Below are 7,568 nucleotides of genomic sequence, written 5' to 3'. Positions count from 1 at the left end.
GCCCCTTAGAGACTAACCCATTTATTTGAGCATAAGCTTTCGTGAGCTACAGCTCACTTCATCGGATGCATGCAGTGGAAGTGAGCTGTGGCTCACGAAAGCTTATGCTCAAATAAATGGGTTAGTCTCTAAGGGGCCACAAGTCCCCCTGTTCTTTTTAAGATGCGTCAATATTCAGCCACTGCTGTAATTAAACCACTGTTGCGTGCCCACACCATGCTCCTGGTGTCGGCATCCACACGAGCAGCTCTTGCATTGACCCAGAGAGCAGTGTGCCGTGGGTCTCTATCCCACCGTGAAACTGGCCGCAAGATGCTTTGGGAAGGGTTTGCCATGCCTCATGGGGCAGGTAGAGTGTCGCATGATGATGGTTTCTCAATCCCATCCTTCCATGGGCATCCTACGAGACTGCCAGATGCTTTGCAACTGCCCCGGTAACCTGCAACCCATCCATCTCTGTCAGAAAGCCTGGATCCCGCTCCGCTGTCCAGTATTGTGCTGTGCGTTATGAACACAAGGCAATACGAGGAGCCCAACAGGGGGATATTCAGCTGGGGGACGCTTTGGAGGAGCCCATTGACACCGAGCCACAGGAACGTGGGGTGCTGTAATGTGCGGAGCCTGGCATTGTTTGCTTGCACCGTGCGATGAACCTTGTAATGATTGCTGTGTGTGTGTCCGAAAAGTAACGCATTTTAAATAACTTTTTAAAGTAGCACGCGGTGACATGACCAAACTGACATTGCTGAACCCTAATACAAGAAGCCCACAGAAGTTGTTGGGGGCGAGGAGTGTGTGTGACAGACAGACAGAGTGTGTTTTGGGTGAGCGTGTGTGCACGGTGGAGTGTGTGTGTGTGTGTGTTAGGGAAGAGTGAGTCCTACACTTAGGATGGAAGAATCCCAGGCACCGCTACAGACTAGGGACCGACTGGCTCGGCAGCAGTTCTGCAGAAAAGGACCTAGGGGTGACGGTGGACGAGAAGCTGGATATGAGTCAGCAGGGTGCCCTTGTTGCCAAGAAGGCCAATGGCATTTTGGAATGTATAAGTAGGGGCATTGCCAGCAGATCGAGGGACGTGATCGTTCCCCTCTAGTCGACATTGGTGAGGCCTCATCTGGAGTACTGTGTCCAGTTTTGGGCCCCACACTACAAGGAGGATGTGGAAAAATTGGAAAGAGTCCGGCGGAGGGCAACAAAAATGATGAGGGGACTGGAACACATGATTTATGAGGAGAGGCTGAGGGAGCTGGGATTGTTTAGTCTGCAGAAGAGAAGCGTGAGGGGGGATTTGATAGCTGCTTTCAACTACCTGAAAGGGGGTTCCAAAGAGGATGGCTCTAGACTATTCTCAGTGGTAGCAGATGACAGTGTAAGCAGAGTCAGGATGAGCTCCACCCTGATATCTGGTGGTGAGGTGTGGCAAGTTGTGGAAAAGAACTTCAGGGGCCGATCTCATTTGCATAGGCACACCCACCCCGCCTAGACTGAGGCCATAGCTGTCCAAATGGTCACTTTGGCTGCTGTGGGATCCCCAGTGTCTCTGTTATTGGGGCAGGAAGAATAAATTGTTATTACCCTGATTATGGGAACTGTGCTTGGAACTGTACTTGGCCTTTTGTTATGATGGAGGGACTCACCATCAACTAAGTAGCACTCGCTAGGCAAGGGTCATGAGTTCCAAAACTCTGTGAATGGAGAGAGACTGGGGGCAAGTATTAATACTTGGTGGCATGGGCCTGTTGGTGAGGGCCTTACATGCTAATTGCACTTCCTCCTCTCTTCACTGTGGAATGTCAGAGCTAATTTTGATTCCATTAGGAGTCTAGTCACAGGCTGCTGAGCTCGCTTTGGGCTAATGGTGGACCAGCCCTGAGGCTCCCCTACTACAGGCTGAATTCACCTAAGAGCTGAAATCACTGAGCGTTGCGTTAAGTAGTGGGGGAGCCTGAAGATATATTGTGGAGCAGTTTCTGGGACGGCTGGAGCGGCTTGTGGACAGGCTGGTGGAGCAGTTCATAGGACGGCGGGAGCTGCTTGTGGGACGTGGACTGGTGGAGCGGAGCAGAGCCCTATGGAGCTGCGGGGCAGTCAGCTTCAGATCATGTAAGGTGCCCCTTACCTCTCTCTCCCCCCATTTCCACCCAGGTTGGGACGTAAAACTCTGCAGATAAACTTTCGAACTCTGGGGCTGCCCTGACCAGTGACAGAGACTTTTGGGTCGTTGGACTTTTGGGACTTTGGGTGATTTCGGGTTGCTGGACTCAAGAACCAAAGGGAAAGGACACGACCCAATTTGCTTGGAGTGGGTTTTTGCTCATGGGTTGTGTTATGAATCCTGTTGGTGGTGTTTCCCCAACATAATGCCACATTGTTTCTCTCTGTTATTAAAAGGCTTTTTGCCACACTCAGACTCTGTGCTTGCGAGAGGGGAAGTATTGCCTCTTGGAGGCGCCCAGCGGGGGTGGTATATATTTGTCCCAGGTCACTGGGAGGGGGCTCGAGCCGGTTTTGCATTGTGTTATTGGAATGGATCCCCGAGATACTGAACCCGGCCCTTGTTGCTGCCGACTCTGACAGGCAGAAGAGTTACAACAGAATGAGGAGTAATGGTCTCAAGTTGCAGTGTGGGAGGTTTAGGTTGGATATTAGGAAAAACTTTTTCACTAGGAGGGTGGTGAAACACTGGAATGCGTTACCTAGGTAGGTGGTGGAATCTCCTTCCTTAGAAGTTTTTAAGGTCAGGCTTGACAAAGCCCTGGCTGGGATGATTTAGTCGGGGATTGGTCCTGCTTTGAGCAGCGGGTGGGACTAGATGCCTCCTGAGGGCCCTTCCAACCCTGGTCTTCTATGATTCTACTGTCTCTAAGTATAGAAATCACCAGCCTGACCACTTGTTCAGACAGCAGCCCACTTGTTCAGACTGCAAAAAGCTCCCTGCCTCTTGCTGAGGTGGTTTTATTTTCTCGGCAAAGCAGGAGAGTGAAATCAGTGAGAGGGAGCATTGCAGCGCGTACCCCTCCACTGTTTCGTCGACCAAAGCTGCACAGTGTAGATATGGCCGAAGTCGACGTAATTTAAGTCAATTTAATTTGGTAGTGTAGACTTGCCCTCACACAGAGCTCTTCATCGGGTCTGGGAAATGTATTCCGCGTGTTACAGCTAAATGCGAGGTGAAATAGATTGTTTAACAAAATTAATTAGCATTCCCTTCTTCCCAGCTTTGCCCCCGCCCTGTCAGGGTTACCAATCCCCCTTCGACTCTGGCCTGCAGAGCCTCCTGGCTGAGGAGTCCCCCGGTGCTGGGCCCACTGCCCAGGGTCCCCCCAGCTCTGCCCAGCTGCTCACGATACCCGGCCCAGGACTGCTCCAGCCCCCAGCTCCAGCTCCACTCTGCCTCCAGCTCCCTGGGCTGCTTCTCTGGCCCCTCTGGCTCGGGTCGCTGCAGCTCCGCTCCCGGGGCAAGTCTGCTCTGCAGGCTGCGTCTGTGACTCTGCTCCCAGCACAGACCTGCTCCCTGGGCTGCTTTTCTGGCCCCTCTGGCTCGGGTCGCTGCAGCTCCGCTCCCGGGGCAAGTCTGCTCTGCAGGCTGCGTCTGTGACTCTGCTCCCAGCACTGGCCTGCTCCCTGGGCTGCTTTTCTGGCCCCTCTGGCTCGGGTCGCTGCAGCTCCGCTCCCGGGGCAAGTCTGCTCTGCAGGCTGCGTCTGTGACTCTGCTCCCAGCACTGGCCTGCTCCCTGGGCTGCTTTTCTGGCCCCTCTGGCTCGGGTCGCTGCAGCTCCGCTCCCGGGGCAAGTCTGCTCTGCAGGCTGCGTCTGTGACTCTGCTCCCAGCACTGGCCTGCTCCCTGGGCTGCTTTTCTGGCCCCTCTGGCTCGGGTCGCTGCAGCTTCGCTCCCGGGGCAAGTCTGCTCTCTCTGGGCCGTGCCTCTGGCTTTGGGGCTGCAGCTCTGCTCCCAGGACAGGGTCTGCTCTCTCTGGGCTGCTTTTCTGGTCCCTCTGGATCTGGCCCAGCTCTGCTCCCCAGCTCAGCTCGGGCCCCTGCTTTCTCCTTAGCTCGGCCCCCCTCTGTCTGACCCAGGCAAATCCAGCTCACGGGGAGGACGGGACCTCCCTGGCCTCCTGACTCCCTGATTAGCCGGCCCGCCCTGACATTCAGGCTGACCTGGAGCATTGGCCTCTCCCCATTGTTCCTGGGGGCTGTCAGTCTCAGGGTCCTGATTCCCCATCGACCCTTCCCCCTTTTTAGTACTGGGAGCTAGCAACTAAAACACCCTCCCGAATGTTAGTAAGGGGGCAACAGTCCCCTTACATTAGCATAAAACTCAGGTCTCCCCTGGCCATGAATTAAGCCCAGACCTGCGGGATGGGAGACAAGAATCCTCCCACTGAATCACAAGCGTGCGAAATAGAAAAAGCGACCTGCTACCCACTGCCAGAGCCCCTCTCTGGGCACAGGGGTGTGGCCGACACTCCCGGGAGCTCTCCGCTTCTGGTCCGACTGGAATTCTTTGGAAAATTAAGTCATTAATGACATAGTGATGAATGGGTTCAAGTTACATGTGCCCTGTGGCTTTAAGGGATTGGAGTAGTGGTGAAGAGGTGACAGGACGCAGAGCTGGGGAGCTGGGTGTGGTCCCTCAAAAGTTGTTTTGCTCTGGTGAGACTGAGCAGGTGTGGGGATTGTGCGAGGTGTGGTTTTTACGTGCATCTATAAAATTTAATGAAACCCCATTTTCAAAACCACCCATGGCTGGGAACGTAACAGGAGCTCTTTGAACTAGGGTGTGTCCTTCATAATCCTCAAGAAACTCACTCCAACAGTGCTCAATCACAGGGAGTATAGCTCAGTGGTAGAGCATTTGACTGCAGATCAAGAGGTCCCTGGTTCAAATCCAGGTGCTCCCTGGGTAGTTGTTTTAATGGAAATATATTTTCATGGCCATCTCCAGTGTCTTCAGGAATTCCACTGAAGGGGGGTGCTTGAAATGAATTTAAACACGTCACATTTTCCTATGCAAATGTATCAAAACTTAGCAAACCTGTCCAGCCGCTGAAATCAGTTCCAGTCCCCTGTGGCTCTAGTTTGTGTTTTCACCGGTTGAACAAAGGTATAACATGGTGCACGCTGGCAGGTCCTTGTTCTCCAGGGGCCATGCTGTGCCGAAAAACAAGACCCACGTCCGGTTGGGGCTAGGAGTCTGATTGGTGCACCTTGGTGCAGGCTGAAGTCACCAGCACCCCGGCTCCTTCACGTTCATCCAGCAGCATCTGGGCCCCCAGGACAAGGCATGAGAAGAAGCCAGTGGCTCTGAGCAGGAAAATAGCCACCAAGAAGCTGCCAGGATCCCCAGAAAAGCCACCATGCCCGGGGCCAGGAATAGCCCTAAGAAAGTGGTGGCTGTAGCAGGGACCAGAACGGCAGAGAAAAGGTCTAAGCTGCCAAACCCAGAAGGTGGTCAACATCCCACCTAAAACCAAGTCAGGCGAGAGCCAGGCTAAAGCCAACCCCAAAGCCAGGGCTAAGAAGGTGGTCCTGAGAAAGAAGGGAAGAGATTCCCATGGGGATAACTCCTGCCCCCCAAATCCTTTTTTAAGACTCACCATGGGCCTCCCAGAGAGAGCCAGGTCCCCCAGGACAAGCCACCCCCCGGAGAGTAAAGCAAGTTGGTGGCAATGGGGTGTTTCTCTCCCAGAGGGGAGGTGCTGTGTTTTGTGAAGCACCTTCCAGATGAGTGAAACGCTGACGAGGTAGCTGCCCATAACTCCTACGTGAGTCTGTGATCTGCTTCTTCTGTCGAAGAGGGACTCTCGCTATTTGAGGCATGTGCGATACCTCTGTGAGGGTGATAGGTTAGAAAAGGCTGAAAGATGAGACCATAGGGGGGAAGGTGAACGGCATTCCCACTCATACTCAGGCACGGGGTCTCACTTTCACTTCCCCTTCATTTTCCATCACCCATTCCCTAACAGACCCTCCACACACAGAGTCATACCCCCTCTCCCTCTCTCACACACACTCCATTGGATGCAGCCTCTCGGTGACTCTCCCAGATGGGGGCTTGTCTCTGCATCTCCCCAGCCGGGAAGGAGAGAGGCTGAAGGACCACAGGAGACAGGCGGAGTTAGACAGGAATGGAGGAGACACTTCCTCTTTCCGCTTCTTAAAAGACACCTTAATCTCACCCTTGAAAAGTTCCAGCACTGGGTGGGCTCAAACCACCTGCCTTCCCACAGGCAGCTGGTGGGAGGAACCGGTTTTGTCACAGAAGGATGACCGGCTGTTGCTGTCTTCCTGGGGACTTGAACATGGGTTTGTTGTGGCTCACTCAACCCCCTTCCACCACCACAAGGCAACACCACCTAAATGTGGGTGCCAGTTATGCAACTGGTCAGCACACAGGACTTATAGAGCAGTGCTGGGGGGAGCGGGGGTGAGTTCAAGCTTCACCTGGAGTGCTAGATTTTAAACAAATGGCTTCTGCCATTTATCTTGCCCCATGGAAAATACAATGCCAGCTCTGGTTTCAGACGGGGCAGCCGTGTCAGTCTGTATCAGCAAAAACAACGAGGAGTTAGGGGGCTTATTCCTTCACCCACTCACTTCCCCGGTCCTTCTCGCATGAACAGAGAGCAACAATCCCCGAAGTCCAAAGGTGCAAACAATTCGATGTTTATTGGGGTGAACTTCCAGCGAGCATGATTCCAGTTTCCTTCCTTAGTGTCCCCCTTCCCAGCTCTGACACCACAGAGCCTTACCCGTGTCCCTGTTCCCATTCCTGCCCTTAGCCAAACGTGATTCCAATTTCCCCATCCCCATTCCCTGTTTCCATCCCCACCCATTACTTCCTGATTGACTGCAGACTACATAGTAAAACTTGAGTTCTGCTTAGCTATACCTTAACCAATCATTTTCCTGAAATTTAACTAACCAAGCCTAACATATTGCAACATGATTATTTAACCAATTATATCCCACCGCCTTAATTAGTTTACACCCAGCAAAATTAATTATACAGCAGACAGAAACAATCGCAAAGCCAGACAGAGATTATACAGACAAACAATAGCAAAGTGGGAACTATAATGACAAAACAATACAGAAGTGAGGATTTCACATCCCAGCTATGGATAGGTGAGTTCTCGCCAGACAGGATGCTATCAAACTAAGTTTCCTTTCCCATCTTCTAGGCACTTCCCTTTCTCTGGAGGCGATAGGCATTATCAGGACAGGATTGTATTCCTAACCACCCAACAGCACCTTATTTCAATGCGACCAGCCTGGAACGTGAGGAGGCGACCGACCACCCCCCAGCCCACGGCTGCCTCCGCTGCCCAGCCAAAGGCCCTATACAGTCAGACAGTGATTTTGATTCTCTCCTCTACACCTCTATAACTAGCTAAGTGACAAGAACACACCCAAACTCTTAGAGCATAGGCCCTTACAGAGAGGCCTGAACATCCACCTCCCAACAAGTCCTTGTGGCACCTTAGAGACTAACAAATTTATCTGGGCATAAGCTTTCGTGGGCTAGAACCCACTTCATCAGATGCATGGAGTGGAAAGTA

General features: G+C 52.7%; 3 protein-coding genes and 1 non-coding gene across 5 annotated transcripts in view; 3 read left to right on the top strand and 1 right to left on the bottom strand.

The window, feature by feature from the left end:
• Positions 1 to 7,568, top strand: part of LOC102934530 (zinc finger protein OZF) — a 1,287,564-nt gene that overhangs the window by 596,752 nt on the left and 683,244 nt on the right.
• LOC102930400 (zinc finger protein 501) overlaps positions 1 to 7,568 on the bottom strand; it is a 1,110,025-nt gene that overhangs the window by 568,869 nt on the left and 533,588 nt on the right. The gene's annotated exons all lie outside the window — the stretch shown is intronic.
• LOC102940718 (zinc finger protein 3) overlaps positions 1 to 7,568 on the top strand; it is a 107,592-nt gene that overhangs the window by 64,880 nt on the left and 35,144 nt on the right. The gene's annotated exons all lie outside the window — the stretch shown is intronic.
• TRNAC-GCA lies at positions 4,836 to 4,907 on the top strand. Its single transcript has one exon. It is a non-coding gene; the product is annotated as a tRNA-Cys (tRNA).

This window comes from Chelonia mydas, chromosome 28 (genome assembly GCF_015237465.2).
Source record: "Chelonia mydas isolate rCheMyd1 chromosome 28, rCheMyd1.pri.v2, whole genome shotgun sequence".
Taxonomy (NCBI): domain Eukaryota; kingdom Metazoa; phylum Chordata; order Testudines; family Cheloniidae; genus Chelonia; species Chelonia mydas.
The sequence above is the reverse complement of the archived record's forward strand: the minus strand, read 5'-3'. Positions and strand labels throughout refer to the sequence as shown.